Genomic DNA, 17,726 nt, shown 5'->3' with positions numbered 1-17,726 from the left:
TAATTACAATAGCCAACATGAAAAAAAACACACAGTAATGTGGTCTATCTGAAAGAGTATTGTGTTACAATATTGTTACTCATGTAATGGGTGTAAAAATGATGCATCTTAGTACTATAATGTGCATGAAAATAAATCTAAAACAAATACATCTGGAGCATGTGGTATTCTCCATCACAAGCAAAGATAGACCTCTCCTTGTACCCCTTTTCATTGATGTGAAAGGGGGAGGTAAGTAGGATTATTGAGAAAAAAGGAGAATGCTTCTTAGGAAAAAAGGGGGATAATCATAATCTTTCCATCAATGATAACAATTCTAAAAAGTAGTATTTGACCCAATATATTAAGGCTCTAACTAAGGAGAGTTAATTGTTCCCTTAGCTATGCTACCTAATTACCTAGGTACATGAGAGTATTCCTTGTGAGTGTTATTATCAATGCCATTATAGTATTTAGTTGGTCAAGTGATTGAGTTAAGCCTTGTTTTAGGATTCCTATAGGACTTTTGATATTCTAGAGGGCACATGGAAGGAATATTCTATGTATAATTGTTTTCTAATGTGGTACTAATTTAAGGGGTACCAGTATGGGCTACATTGGTTTCAAACCAAATGAAACCATGTGTATATGTGTATTCCTCCAAATCATAGATTTTCCCATTGAATGATAGATAATTATGTTTCTATATTGATGCTAGAACATATCTTACGGGAACCTAGAATGGCATCCTTTTAGTGACCATTTCACCACCCTTTTGATACCTTTTTCCCATCTCCATACCATAGTATAACCCATTTTTCTCACAAAATGCATTTTTTTACCAAGGTACAATATTACTTAAATGATTATGCAATATTTAGTGATCATTCTTATGCATTAAGGAAAGAATCCACCTTTTTATGCTAACTAACAAGGAGAGCATGGGAAGTATTGTAGATAGGTCTGTAGTAGGTACCCTTAGATGCATCATTGAAAGATTGAATTTTTAGTGGTACAACTTCTTTGTGTTCTAGGAACACCCTTGTGTTGCAGCAACACCCTTGTGTTGCTACAACAACTCTATGTTGTTACAATGCCATTATTTCACCTATAGCATATTGGTGATGCCACCCTTATGTTGTTACAACACCTTCTCCTAGTCAAGGAAGGGACAAAGAAAGTTAATCTAAGTAGCGGGGAGGAATCAAATGTACATGTTTTGACTTAATTTCCTTCATGTTATATTGGTAGAGTGAGATACAATTATATCTTTTGGAGATATCATTGTAATAAAGAGGGAATAACTTGAAAATCGAGGAATATAATGGTTGTCCCTTAAATCCTTGATTAAAATAATAAAAAGAGATATTGTATAAATACCCCTTCTCTACTCAAGCCAAGGGGAGAGGAATATGTTAAAATTTTACTTTGAATATAGTTAATACAAAAATTCCATTTTTTTTATTTCATTCATGTTATGTGTATTTGATGTGTTGACAATATAAGCATGATGATGTAAGTTAAATTAGTTCCTCACTTAAGGCTACAAGCCCCCCTCCTTAGTCAGCTATATTTGTATTTTAGCTAGGACAGTTTATAATTCCAATTACAATTTAATGAATTTAGTTATTTACCCTATTTTTAAAGTATTCACACTCGTACAACTCACTGAGAATTTATTCTATTTTATTGCAACTCATTGAGTATTTCTTATATTTTGTTACAACTCATTTGCATTTTATTCGTCTTTCAAGTTAATAATTGTGTTGCATCTCATTACATTATTTACTATTTCTTCTAACACTTTTTACAATAATTTTCTTATTGCTTAATTCCATTATGTTAGTATATTTCTATGAGTTGTCTTAAACTTGAATTTTCTTGTCTTGTGATTTTTATTGTCGAGTAATTTCTTAGGAATGTGTCACTACCATCATATATTTCAGACAAGAAAAGCCACTCTCTCCAAAGACTCATATGAAATAATGCACCCGATTTGACTGACCATGCCTCATGATCTACATGTGCACTTGAAGAAGCCAAGTACACACACTGTCCTTCACTTGAGGAGGCTTTTCCTTCTCAGAAGGAGAATTTTTAGATCCTTACAAAGAAGAGTTAAGCAAGTATCGACCCCTTACAAACATGTGGCTAAACCAGGCTAAGAAAAGTTTGAAAATAGATATTCTATGAATAATATCCAATTCAGATTACTTAAATTCTTCAGTAATATGGTCAGACTTCACGAATCACAACCTATTGTTTTGGACACTCTTTAACCAAAAGAGAAATATAAAAACAAAGAGGATTCTTAGAGACACCATAAATTTTCAATCTAAAAGATAGAGCACAAAGAACAATAATTACAAAAGAAACCCAGAAATGAAGAAGAGGAAGTCATAGTGTCTGCTCAAAGTATAGAAGAAGCTACATCAATCAAACCTAAATTGAATTAGGAACTCTTGCCAATAGCCTATATATTCCAGTAGAGTTCATATCCATGCATGTCACCTTCAACAATAGGTAAACATGGTAACATCCCTTCACTATACATGGAAATTAAAAATAAGAATATTAAAATGAAGTAGGATGCCCATTCAAAGTTGTGGAAAAAAGGTTTAGGATCATCTCATACTAGGTTGCTATCTTCCCTAGATTATGAAAAAGGACAAATAAATATGGTTGTTTTGGAACCTAAAGCTTAGAAAAATAAAACTATAAAAGATTATAGGGAAACAAAGTTGACCATAGATGTGAATAAGATACAGTTAGTTGGTCAGATGCACCTGGACATGCATAATGGAGATATGATTTTTAGAAGCGTAAAAAATACTATTCTAAATGCCTCAAAATTAAAATATATGTTGAATAAAGTCACTAATCGGTTGAGACAACAAAATATTGCTACCAGACTAAACATATGAAAATGAATGATTTGGAGAAATGCATTCTTATACTAGGGGTGGACCCAAAGGATTCATCTTCAATTCAGTTCCTAATCAAGTCTTGTGACATAAACATTCAGGTGTTAAGAATAAAATTGAAATTTCAGCTACATATATGTCCAAACAATTGAATTGTAAGTTGTATAGAAAGACAAGGAAAAAATATTGTCCCTCATTATTGAAAACAATAAATAGATTAAGAGTTATGTGCAACAACTCTTGAAAAATGAAATAATTGATTATGTATGCCCATCTTTTCCTCAACACCATCAACACTAGCCAATCCTTCTGAGAATTTGGATAAATAATGTTATATTTAAGTATAAAGGATATTGAGATTGAAAATGTTCATAAAATATTCACAGTGAAGAATATCGAGACTAATAATGTCAAAGAGGATATTGTTGATATAAATGCAATAATTCATACACATCACGATATTAAAGCAATATTACATAGGGAACTACATAGTTAAAAGGATTAATTAGTGGGGACAAAAACATTAATTGAAGAAAGGAAAATCCTTTGGGAAAAATTAGTTAAAAGTATTTCAGAAATGTGGTGATAAATTACGATTATTGGGGATGAATCAGATTTAGTATAGAGTGCAAAACAAGCCATTGAAAAGATTCAAGAAAAATTAGTGGCAAGCCTCATATTATGTCTATAATAGTAAAATTCCTTAACTCCGGGAATTAGAAGCAATTAAGAGCTGTGGTCATTAAGGATGTAACCTATGTTATAATGGAGATAAATAATGTTTGAACTAAAATAAAATTCATCCAACAAGCTCAAGATAAGTGTAGGTTAGTGAAAAAGGGGGTAGACACATTAAGTACAAGATTCAATGTTCTAAGAGAAATGTGTATGCCATATTATAGTCTCTAGATGCATATAGCGAACCTATGTTAAGGACTAGAGAAAATGAAAACAATTTTTCAAATATGGGGGGATATTGAAGGGGCCAACCATAATAGATGAATTAATGGATGGATTTTACATCCATTATTAGGCCACAATATTTTTCTCAACTACTCCAACCTACAAGAGATATATAGATTTGGATATTACTTATAGAAAGATGATATCATACAACTATTCAGTCATGATAGATTGGGAGTGGTTGGCTAAATTTTCCCCATAAATATTTATGATTCCAACAACAAAATCCATCTAAAGAATGGGATGTTTGGATGAATATTATTTGATACATGAACTATTTTCTGTTTTTTATTAGCTAGCTCCAAAAAAAGTTACATTTTCAAGATATATTTGTTATAATAATTTTATATAAAAACTAAAGAAAAGGTTTGGATTTTTGGAGAAAACTTGTATTTTTTTCATTCATGCACAATATTATTAATGTTGTCAATCAAAATATTCTCCTGTTAGCTATTTTTAGTTTTCACTCTTGTGTTATTATATTTCTCTTGAAATTTATTCCTCATTGTTTCATCTATGCAATTATTTGAAGTTATATGAGATATCGTAAGAGGTTAAATTGACGATCAGTTTCCCTTACATTTGGAAATGTTATGTTTCACATAGATATTTATGGTATAATCTATTGTAAAATTTTCTTGCACCCATTATCGAGTGAAAAAGTCATGAAATATATTGATTTCCTTTCTCATTCATGAATTACTCTTGTTAAAAATTCGGCATTTGGTGTGCAAAACATTTGGTGTTATGAGTCTATGTGTGGTCTCAGGTTCATATATAAGTTCATTATTCTTTTTATTAAAAATATTGGGCATTAGACTAATCTCCAATTTTATGTTTTATATCACATATGCCAAGTCTCCAAGTCCACCAATTACCAAATCAACCAATCAAAGTCACAAGCCAACTCAAAACTCTACATGCAATACACAAGCCAAGGGAGAAGCCCACAAGGAGCATACTTGGGTACATTATACGTTGGATAAGCCTTAAAGTAATGGTGTATATAAACACCATTAAATCATTTCACCCGACCGATGTGGGAAATATCCCAACTCTCACAAAAAATTAGTGGGATCATAAGAGTAAATTTTAGGCAACTTTCAATGAAGGTGATGAGTGATTAAAAAATGAATGGATATGGTCAAATTGCACAACTTCTTTGCTTTCCAATGCTTAACGTCAGGGGGGGAATTCTGTATTTTTCAAAACCACTTCTTTACACGTGGCTCTCATTGGAGAATTGAGAACCCCCAATTCTGGAACTAGTTGCTAGCAGTGACCTCCTCTGTAATTCCTCCTGTGCTTTTTCTAGTCAAAATATCGTTGAATAGTTTCATTGCCATATGTGGTAAGAATTTCAGTGCACATCTATGTGGTTCTGCATGGCATACCCCATGAAACTTTACATTTCCAAATTGCAATATCAAGCATGTGTTCTCCATGGAATGGCACAATTATACTAAAGCTAAATCGATAAAAAATATTTGGATGGCAATTACTAAAAAGAATTTATCCTTGGTGGGAAAAATGGATTAGAGGCAGTTCTATATTCAAAGGAAAATCTACTAAAAGATATTATGAGTGTGATGCGAACATGTTTGAGTAGGGAAGACTTCTTATGAGCATTATCAATGAGCGATTGTCACAGGTTTTGTCAAAATCGACAAAGAATATTAGGTCAACATCATGTAACATTTTTCTTAATGGTGCTAGCTTTATGTGACCATATATCTCTTTTAGAAAAAGATGAAACACATGGAATCTATAGTTCCGATTCCATATCGAGGGAATAAATAATCCTAGATGGCATTCCAGGAAGAGCTGCTAGAGCTTACCATTAGAGAAACTTTGAGGTCTAAAATGGACCTCCTAAGGAATATTATAAACTAATAGTAGAAATAATAAAATAATATTAGATTTCATCATCAAATTTTAGAGGGGAAAAATAAAAAAACTATTGTTTCAAGTCATATTTTCAACTTATCTCCCTACGATCCTACTCAAATTTTGAGGAGCGCTCATTAGATGGAGAACTTAATTCCTCTTCCAAGGGGTACCCAAGTTTCATACTTTCGATGGACCCTGCTACACGAAAAATGAGAAATACATAAAAAAAAACATGATTGCAATCACATTTTTCATGTGTTCCTCATTTTTCATGTAGCAGGGTTCAACACAAGTATTCAACATGGGTACTCCTTGGATGAGAAATTAATTTTTTCATCCAATGCATGATCCTTCTTGAAATGTGAGTAAAATCGTAGGGAGATAAGTTGAAAATATGAGTTGAAAAGTAGGTATTTTTATTTATATTTTATTTTTTATGTTTTCACTTTTTACTCCAAAAATGGTGAATCATCCCCCATGGTTGACATCACCATATTGAATCCTAGTTTTTCTTATAATGTTGATCTTGGTTGTATATTTTTTCTTTGAGTCCCATTTTAGACCTCAAAATTTCTCTAATGATTCATAGTCAGGGTCTCCCAATGAAGCCACATCGAATCATAATGGTTCATAGTTTGATAGTTAATGAGTTGCATAAGGATATGGAGATTTGTTGACCTAATCTTCTATAGAGAAGAGAGATTAGGATATTTCATGAAGATGATTACATATTGTCTTCTCAGTTGGTCACTCTTGAAACTTAATATGAACAGTTACAACAACTAAATAAATTTAACATGGGGAAGGGTTGTCATGTTTTTGATGGGATATACCATTTTTTTGATACCTATGGGGGCGATCTATGGGAGTAGCTATCAAAATCAATAAGAAGGAAGAAAATATTTCCATTAATTAGTATGGTGGCCTCCACCATACTAAGTAATGTGAGGCATCTAGCTTTTGCTATATAAATGACATTGTCTTGGTTATTCTTGAACTTCTTAAGGTCCATTAACGAATTATTTATATTGATATTAGTATTCATCATGAAGATGGTGTGGATGAGACCTTATATAGTATGGACTCAGTCATGAGTGTGTTAGGGATTCTTGATGGTTTAACTTATCTACTCAGATCTTTCTCCAAAAAGCAGAATAAAATTTTCTAAATAGATGTGTGAACTTTTGTGGTTCAAACTACAATTGTTGTAGGTGCGAAACCCCAAGATAAATTTCCTTATGATGAGTACTATGAATATTTTTGGGCATATTATAATTTCAATTTTGATTTTAGTAACATGAATAATCATAATTCAACCAAAAATTAGCAAAAAGTAAGAAGCACATTTCTTGAATAATTGAAATGAATACAACATATTCCTTATGTGTCATTCCAAGAAAGATCACCAGACAAGCAAAAAATTCTGAAACCATATAAGATCTCTATCAATGATTTAATCATGGAAATATTTTGATACGCTATTGTTTGAAACATCTTTATCAGAATCTTAATTTCTAGTCAAAAGCTACAGAAACAAATCCTAGCATAGAAATTTGGTCATGTTTGGAGTCTAGTCTCAGGATTCCAGTTTGCAGTGATATGGAAAATTAATTTCTAGTACCATTGTGTTTGAAGGAATTTCAAATACCTTTACAAAATGGTAAAATGATCCTCTAACTAGATGATGAGGTCATTTTACTTGCAAATGGTTCTATGTTACAATGGTTAAGCAATGGTACTAGAACAATTTTTGATGTAGAAGATAATGCTCACAATGGGGATATCACATGCATGGTTAGGGAACCTAAGCCTCTTGAGAAAAAAATTAATCTCACAACAAATATTAGCCCTAAAAGAATTGAAGAAAGCAAATTTGTGTATGTGGTTGCAAATGTTCTATATTCTTTGGGCAATATGTTTTAGACAAATACCATTTTTTATTATTCTTGTATGAGTAACCAGGATCATGTTGGAAGGTGCACATATTGTCCTCTTGAATTAGATCAAGGAAATGAAGTGAGAAAATTACAGAACTTTGCAGATCATTCCTGAAGTCATCCAATTGTGGAAAATTTCCTTACTTGAAGTTTGGATATGAAAACAAAGTCTCTATGTTCTGGGCTATGTGATGTTGACAAGAAAGAAATCATTGATAAATGTGAGTAGTTGAAGGGTTGAACCAAGTTATTACAGAGCGGTACGCATGAGATTAGCAAAAGGCTTGTATACTTTATCAACTATTTCATGTTGTGCTTCATATGTTTCAGTTAGTTTTTCAGCTAGGGAAAACAAATTGGGTGCCAATAGTAGCTCCACAAATGGATAAATCGGTTTCTTTGAAAAGTGCCAAGTACTTGACCTTCGTAAGAAACTTGTAGGACAAATCAGAATCTATTAATGACAAAAGGGTTGTTGCTTTTACTAGGAATTGATGTATGGGAATATGCATACAACTTGAAACATAAAATGTCTAAACAGATTATCTGAAGAATATATGGAAAGTCATGAATTAGAAGTATGCAGAGGAAATATTTGAAAAGAAAATCAACCCATGAAAAAAAAATTATGGGATGACATTCGTGGTTTTTCTTTATCTTATTTCTCTCATAAAAGACAAGAGATTAAGGTGAAATTATTTAAAAATTTGGAATAGAGGTATTTCTGAAGTATTAGAGACAACTTGAAGAACAAAAACAATAATATACAATCTTGTTGAGGTAAACCTAAGTATTGTGAATGGCTTGCAACAAATCTTGCAATTTGATGATGATGTCGAGGTATAGTTTGGAGTTTATATAAATTAAATCCTCTATAGGAGCCTCCAACTATCAATGCAATATATTTTGGGAAATTCATGAACATTGATTTGAAGAAGAATGAAAATCATTTTGATAGATCCAGGAAAGACTTATGATACTTTGGCATTGGATACAACAATAAATGAGTCTTTTATAAAACAATCAAGATTGGCAAATATTTTTTAAGCATAAAAAATAGAAATCGCTATGATGCATGGGATAATTTATTATTTACAGGTTGATCAACTAGACATATAGCTTCATTTGTATAGGTTTTATTTTGATGTTGTTGTGTATCAGGGTTTTAGCCAATATGGTGGCCATCAACATAGTGGACAAGGTATTTCTAATTTATTGGGTGGATGCAAAAACAATGTTGTTGTATGAAATTCTTGTAGATTCAAAGACTCCTATATCTACCCCTTTTTCTCTTTTAGTTATGGGTCTATTAGGATATATTTTAATTTTTTCTTGAAACAAAGACAAGTAAGTGGGCATGAATAGCTCCTCTCAATTAGCTCCAACGAAGTAATTAAGAAATGTTTCTCAAAGGATGAAAAGAGGAAAATTCTAAAAACTGAAATATTATCATTGTTTTTTGGACAACTACAGGATTCCAGTAAGTCAACTCTATATTTTTAAAAGGTGTATAACAGCTAGAAAACATAGTTAAAGGAAAACTGGAAAACAAGTGGTATAGTTGACCAAGTTTGAAGAAAAGTTGGCAGATCTTCACGGAACAACTTCAACAACCTCAGATTTTAAGGAGGAAAATCAACACCAATGGACCATTTTTCAGTTTCCAAAGCAAGAGACTTGCAAATAGTTCCAAATATCTTTTAGTTATTCAGAAATTGTATTTATTTTTAGTTTATTGTTTACGATTTTACTCTTGAAAACCTTAACAATTTCAGGATTGTAATAGTCTATATATGTTTTCATTTTTATGGTAAAAGGGGCTGGATTTTGATCCCAAAGAGTACAATTTTTGTAAATCGTGATATTACAGAGTTTTAATTCAAGGGTTTATGGCTTTAGTCTATCTAGCATAACTTGTGTACATGTGAGTGATACCTATGATTACATAATATTTTCTGCATATATTTGAGGTAGTATAGGATTTTGGAAGGGCTAGGTTGAGTATCATCCTCCCTGACGTCCCTCTACAAAGTTATCTTCTCTACCGAGTAATTAATTGAACAATGTGTTTGATCATATTACCCATAAATCATTAAATTGTTACTTATATGCTATAGTTATGTATATTTGTGTTCAATATAGAGGTTCTTCTATATGTTTTTTTATCCTATTAGATAACTGAATATTCAAGGAGGATATTTTATTATTTAATTTCTCCTCATTCCTCTATCAAAACCTTCCTAGCTATGTTTCTATGTCATAGTTGAATGTTTGCACCTTGATCAGACCTCTGCAAGAGAAGGACTTATTTGTTAAGAACAGATTTGTGAGTCATCAACAACCACCTATGCAAAAAACCCTAGATCTAACCATTGTGCTTCATAGGATGTTATTGAGTGACAATGAACAATAAAAAGCCTTGTAACACCTGAGGGAGCACCCTCTAGTTTGAGGGCTAGCTTGAACCTAAAGTTGGTTGAGTTGGTTTCTCGATGAAGTTTCCAGCCATTATAGACTACCTTCGAGAAATAGATATAACATAATCCATTTATTTTTATCGTACTTATTGTTAAATAGTTAGATTGTTTCCTTATATTTCATAGAATCAAAGTTTTTCTCTTCTATTGAACTATTGGCATATTATTCTTGTGATTTTTCCTCAGTGACATATGTTGAAGTATTCATTGAATGCTATAAAAACATTTACAATCCTTTCTCTATGCTTATATAAGTAGACTTAGTCATATTTAGTTGTCTAACTTAGTTGGGAGGTAGCCTGTTGATTATAGATATGAAATATATTGTCCTACAATACATCGCACAAGAGTAAGACAAAATTACAACCTCTCTTTTAAAAACTTTTGTTGGTGCTTTCACATAATTTTGTAACCAAGAACTATACTAGGGATACAACATCTTGAAAGCTTAAAACCAATTTTCTATTCATTCTCCATTGTGGTTGTAGCAAAGGTACCCACGAGCTTCATCAGTCAATAATATGAGAGATCCCCTTTGCAAGGCCGTTTTACAGAAAGATTCCCCATGGTTATAGAAAAACCACTTGCAAGATTCCTTGGTCAACACAAGTTGCAAAGCCCCTTTGCAAGACCCTTTTACAAAAAATTTCCTTTTGTATTTAGAAAAATAACTCATGAGCTTCACTAGTTTAACACTAGTAGCAGAGCCCCTTTATAGGGCCTTTTTAAAAAATCCTCCCTGTGACCATAAAAAGAACTTTATTGGTCAACATTGGTCATAGATCATCTTTATCTCGATTGCATATTTTGGAATCTAGTGATGAAGACGGAGGTCAAACAATTTACATCCTTATTGATCATCAAATTCTAAAATATTCATGAAATCTAAATAAAATTAATTTCAGCTGATAATGAATAAGAATATTTAATATTCTATACATAAAACTATGGAATTAAATTTAAAATATTACATATAGTATAAACAAACATTAAATATTTTATAGTAAAAATACTTTATAATAAAATACTCATTATTTTATCCCACGACACTATATGTAGAGTACTTGTGACCAACAATAATCATAAACTAAACTATATATTACATCACATCCCATGATCTATCCTAACTTCATTGTTATAAGCGTAATACTAGCACAACCATATTTACTAATGTGGTTGATATATGTCAATTAATGTCATTTTCATACACTGATTAGTGTGTATAGAATGTGGGAAATGGCACCAATTAAGGTATATCAAACACATTAGTAAATATGGTTGTGCCAGTTGATGATCAATTCATTGATTGTGACTGACCATGGTTGAAGAGGGTTGATGAGTTTGATCATAATGTTAATTTTAATATTTGTATTTTCATTATAATGTTAATATTGAATAATAAGTAATAATTTTTGGTTTACCATTATAAATCACGGTTGACAATGATTCATGTTACACTAATGTTAATGTTAATAGAAATAATAATATTTTTTTGTTAATATTATTATTAATATATTAAATCATATAATAATAATAATAATAATAATAATAATAATAATATAGCCAACTTTATTAATATTAATATTAATATTATTAAACATTTTAAACCATGACTATGACCAACCAAGGTTGACCTTGGTTTACCAAGGTTAATATTGGTTGACTTTGGTCAGCCATGGTTGACTATAATTGACTATGGTAAACAAGATTGACTATTGTTGACTATGGTAAACAGAGGGTTGGCCAAGTTAGACTTTGATAAACTATTAATAATATATTCAATCATATAATAGTAATAATAATATAGTCAACCTTAATATTAATATTAATATTATTACTTGTAAAATTTATTAATATTCATATTAATAGTATTAGATATTATTTAATATTATACCTTATTTACAAACCTTAATATTATTACTATTAGGACTTGTGAAAAAGGTTGATCAACCGTATGATGATGACGGTGAAGAATATCAGCTAAGACCAATATGGTCTATTGGACCTTGATAAAGTAAGAGATTAATTTAGATTCCTTAATATTTTATTTCTATGATAAAAAAGAAGGGAGAGAAGAATTCCTAGATCACTATAATTTTGTTGACTTAACAAGTCAAGAAGGTTGGTAGTGTGGAAAATGTTTTGGAAATTAGAATAGATGTGAGTGATAGTCGGACAATCCAAGAGGATGTTTTTTTCATCTTCAACCTTGTTAGTATCGCAAAGGTGACGAACTCCTTCATCCCAAGATGTTTTGGGAATTGACCAACATTGGGTTTCACTTTGAAGCTTATGAGAATTATTTTTGATCTTCACAGTATTCATCTTATTCTTAGCACTCATTAAAATAGAAAGATAATTTTGGTTACCAAGATTGGGTTGATCACCTCCTTATAATATTTAGCTTCATTTTTCCTTCTAACTCCTTAACTTCCTAGAAATTATCCTTAAATTTGGAAGTAATAGTATTTTTAGTACTATCCTTATTCTCCAAGAGGATCTCCTCCTTTATCCCCCAATGGTTGAGCTAAGACTGGGAATCCTTATGCCAGCCTCTCTTGAGCCAGAGGTGTGGGTTTTTGGCTAAAGTTAGAAGAAATTTCTGCAAACCTCTTCACCTCCATGTTGTAAATATTATTCTTATACATCAAATACCTCAACATAACCATTATTTCAATGGAGAAATGCTAGATTCAATCAAGAGGATAGGGTAGGAAGAATTTCCCTTAATATTGAGGTTGTAGTCAATAAATTTCTTTTGGAACAACTTGATATTCCACCATGATTCTATAGATATACTGCAGCCCCAAACATGACATCCATATGATATAACAAGAGTAATGAGAGTCTCAAAGAGGAACTTTTTTTACTCCATGCCCAAATATTTGTTGACTTACAATTATTTTCAAGCTCATAATAAGATTTCTAGCCTCCTATAATCCTTTTCTCAATGCTATAATTCCAATTGAGTTGTTGATGAATGTCAATACCTAAATACTATAGGGTTGACTATGATCAACCAAGGTTGACCTTGGTTGACTAAGGTTAACCTTGGTTGACTATGGTAAACATAGGGTTGACTAGGTTGGATGATGATAATATATTAATAATATATCCAATATCAATAATAAAATAGGAAACCTTAATATTAATATTAATATTATTACTCATCAAATTTATTAATATTAATATTATTATTGTTAGATATTATTGAATATAAAACCTTATTCACAAACCCTAATATTATTATTACTAAGGCTTGTAAAAAAGGTTGATCAACCCTATAATAGTAACATTATAAGGTTGACCAAGTTTGATCATAGTCAATTATTAATAATATATTCAATCCTATAAGAATAATAATAATAGTATAGTCAAGCTTATTATTATTATTATTATTAAACATTTTTAAATACTGACTATGACTGGCAAAGGTTGACCTTGGTGGGCTAAGTTGACAACGATTAACTCTAGACAACCATGGTTGACTATAATTAAATATGATTAATATAGTCAAACTTAATATTGCTATTATTATTATCACTCAAATTTATTAATATTAATAATAATGTTATAGGTTGACTAAGTGTGATGATGATCAACTATTAATATTATATTCAACCATATAATAATAATAATATAGTCAAAAATATTATTATTATTTGTCAACTTTATTAATATTAATATTAATATTATTAAACATTTTAAAATCTTAATTGTGATAGACCAAGGATGACCTTAGTTGACTGAGGTTGACAATGTTTGTCTTTTAAGTAGACTTGAATATGATTGAGTTACGTTGAGTGAGGAGAACTACGAGTGAACAATGTTGACAATTGTTAAATATGGGAAACATAGGCTTGACGAAATTCAATAAATGTTAGCTATTTAAACATTGACTACAAAAGTTGACTTTGTTTGACTATGTTTGACTAATGTGTATTAAGTTTGAGTATTAATATTAATCAATAATATTAATAGGAGAATATGTTTGATCAAAGTTGAAGCCTATTGACTACCAAATATAGTCAAACATAGGTAAACATAGTCAACCACACTAGTAAATGTGGTTGATTAATTTTGTAATGTCACGTTGGATAAATTATAATGTAATGCAATATTGTGACAATGCTTTTCACACTGTGACGTTTGATAAATTGCAATGTAATGTAACATTGTGATAATTTATGCCACGTTGCGATGTTGGATAGATTTTTGTAAGATTGTGACATCAAAATATTAATATTATATTATTAGTATTAATCAAATTTATTAGTATTAATATTGTTAACATTACACAAATTTAAATCTTGATTGTTACTCACCAACGATGACGTTAGTTGACTAAGGTTAACAATGTTTGACTTTGGCCAACCATGGTTGACTAAAATTGAATATGGTTGAGGTATGTTGATCGAGGATGACTATGAGTGAACAAAGTTCACTATTGTCAAATATGGTAAACATAGGGTTGACCAAGTTTGATCATGGTCGACTATTTAAACATTTACTATAAATGTTGACTTTGTTTGACTATGTTTCATAATGAATATTAATCAATAATAATAATAAGTGATTATGTTTGACCAAATATTAAGAGTGTTGTTATGACTAAACAAGGTTAAGTATTGTGAACTATGGCAAACAAAGGGTTCAACGAGCTTGATCATGGAAAATAATAATAATAATAATAATAATGATAAATAATAATGATAATGATGTCAACCTTAATAATAACAAAAACAATAATAGTTATTATTATTATTATTATTATTCAAATTTATTTATATTATTATTATTATTATAAAAAAACAATAATCGTGACTATGAGTGACCAACGTTGACTAAGATTAACAATGATTAACTTTAGAAAACCATGGTTGTTTATAATTGAATATGATTAATACAGTCAAACTTAATAATAATAATAATAATAATAATAATAGTCAACTTTATTAATAGTAATACTAGTGTTACAGGGTTGACCAAGTGTGATTATGATTAACTATTTTTATTACAATAATGTTGTAAGGTTGAATTTGTTTGACGATATTTGATTAATGTGATTGACTATATTTTATTATTAATATTAATCAATAATATTGATAGGAGAAAATGCTTGGCTAAAGTTGAAGCATGTTGATTGTCAAACATAGTCAGCCACATTCATAAGTATGGTTGACTAATTTTGTAATATCACATTGCAACATTGGATAAATTGTAATGTAATGTAACATTGCAACAATGTTTGTCATTGGATAAATTTCAATGTAATGCAAGGTTGAGACAATGTTTGTCAAATTGCGACATTGGTATATTTATGTACCATTATGATGTCACAATATTAATATTATTATTATTATTAGTAGTATTAGGCAACTTTATTAATATTAATAATTTTTTATTATTAAAAATTTATAAATATTGATTGTGACCAACCAAGGATGACCCTAGTTGACTAAGGTTGATAATGTTTGACTTTGGTCAACCATGATTGACTATAATTAAATATGGTTGAGTTACATTGATTGAGGACAACTATAAGTGAACAAGGTTGACTATTGTTAAATATGATACATGAGGTTGACCATGTTTGATCATGGTCAACTATTTAAACATTGACTATGAAGCTTGACTTTGTTTGACTATGTTTGACTATTAATATTAATCAGTAATAATAATAGGTGATTTTGTTTGAAAGAAGTTGAAGATTGTTGATTGTCAAACATAGTCAAACATGCTTTGATTATGGTCGAACATGGCTTGACTATGATTGAATATTGCTGAACATGGTTTGACTATGAATGACCAATGTTTAAATATGTTAAATCACACTTGCATATGATTGATTCTAGCTCACCATGGTTTGAATAAGATTTGACTATGGTTGACCATATTTTGATTATGGTTTGTCTATAGTTGCCCATGATTTGACTAACGTTACCATTCTAATGTGGTTGTTGGCGGTTAACCATGGTTTGACTATGGTTAGATTTTTCCATTCACTATAGGCCTCCATGGTCAACCATGGACATCTAGTATGGTTCAATTTAGTTCACTATATCTCATTATAGGTCAATTACAGATAGACCATGATGGTCATGATAAATTTGGTTCACCATGGTTGTCATGTTGATTATTACTGACTATGATGCCCATATTGACTATAATTGACCATATTAATAATGGTGATCTATTGTTAGGTCCCTATAATACTAGTGTAGCCCCATTATTTTTATTGTTAGTAGTCCCATTATTGTTATCATTGTGCCCATGTCACCCCCATATTGTTATTGTTGTGACCCATAGAATCCCACTACTGTTATTGTTGTGTCCTTATATTAATATTTTTATGTAGGCTTTGATTATATATTGACCCCTTAGACTCCTATATATACTAAGGAGCTATTTTCATTTGTATCATCCAAGAATTGTTCATTTATGTGATGTAAAGAAGGTTTCCCCCTCGAAGAGGATACTTTTCAAGTCTTTGATCTATATTTTCTAGTGTTTTGTGATCTAGTTACATAACATTTGGTATCAGAGCTTTGCATTCTAAGGTTACGTTGCTTCCAACATGTCATCTTGGAATTTTTGCTATAACATTTTTTCTATGAGGCTTCAAAAGTTTAAATTTCGACCATGTAAAGCCAAAATCTTGGAGAGCTGCGTGTAAAAAAATCAGATCTTGGTTCATTATATTTTCTGAGATATAGTCCGAAGAAGTTAGGGGTTTTCATGTCACCTTTTTGGTTGATCTTCAACTGGAGAGGATTGAAGTTGGAGGCACGCGGAAGGAAAAATGATCAACCAGGGTTTCGATTTGCTACGAGAATCTTCATCCATGGAAGGATGCAGAGGAGGGAGCTCTTCTCCCTCCTACAAGGAGGCCATGGCCAACAAGGGTAAGAAGCCCCCAGAAAAAGTCAGAAGATATGTGGAAGAAGGAAGGAGTAACATGGAAGAGGAAGAATAGGTAGCCAAAATAAAGGAGAACAACATCACTCAAGACAAGGAGGAAGATGACAAAAAACAGGAAACAAAAGAGGAAAACAAAAGGGTCCTTGTAAACCCAAAGATGAAATAACACCCAGAGTAGTTTTAAATGATCCTGTGTTGCAAGTGCACAGGGATCACATGAAAACCTACGCAATCATTTGCAAATTCATGGGACTATGGCCCATAGAAAAAGATTTACAAACATCGATCAAGTACCATTGGAAACCTAAAGGGAGCATTGATCTACACCTTGGGTCAAAGGGTTTCTTTACTGTGGTGTCCACAAGTATTGAGGATAAAGACAGAGTGTTTGAAGGAGGGCCCTACTTCTATGCAGCAACAAGTCTCTATATGAGGCCATGGAAGATGAACTTTGTCCCGGAACGAGAAACTTTCACTTCTGTCCCAGTCTGGGTAAGACTCTATTCTCTACCTCTTGATTATTGGCAACCTAAATCGTTAACCACCATAGGAAATAAATTAGGTAGGTTTTTCAAAGCTTCAGAAGCTACTAGAAGAGGAAAATATACTTCCTTTGCTAGGATATGTGTTGAGAT

At 31.1% G+C, this 17,726-nt stretch overlaps 1 pseudogene; it reads left to right on the top strand.

Annotated features, from left to right (window-relative positions):
• The first annotated feature begins 6,334 nt into the window (after positions 1 to 6,334).
• LOC149236164 (histone deacetylase 19 pseudogene) lies at positions 6,335 to 6,924 on the top strand (annotated as a pseudogene).
• Positions 6,925 to 17,726: the final 10,802 nt, after the last annotated feature.

Source organism: Pinus tabuliformis, chromosome 8, assembly GCF_031772625.1.
Source record: "Pinus tabuliformis cultivar Carrire ecotype Pingquan chromosome 8, CPIR1, whole genome shotgun sequence".
Lineage (NCBI taxonomy): Eukaryota > Viridiplantae > Streptophyta > Pinopsida > Pinales > Pinaceae > Pinus > Pinus tabuliformis.
This window is presented reverse-complemented; position numbering and strand designations above follow the sequence as displayed.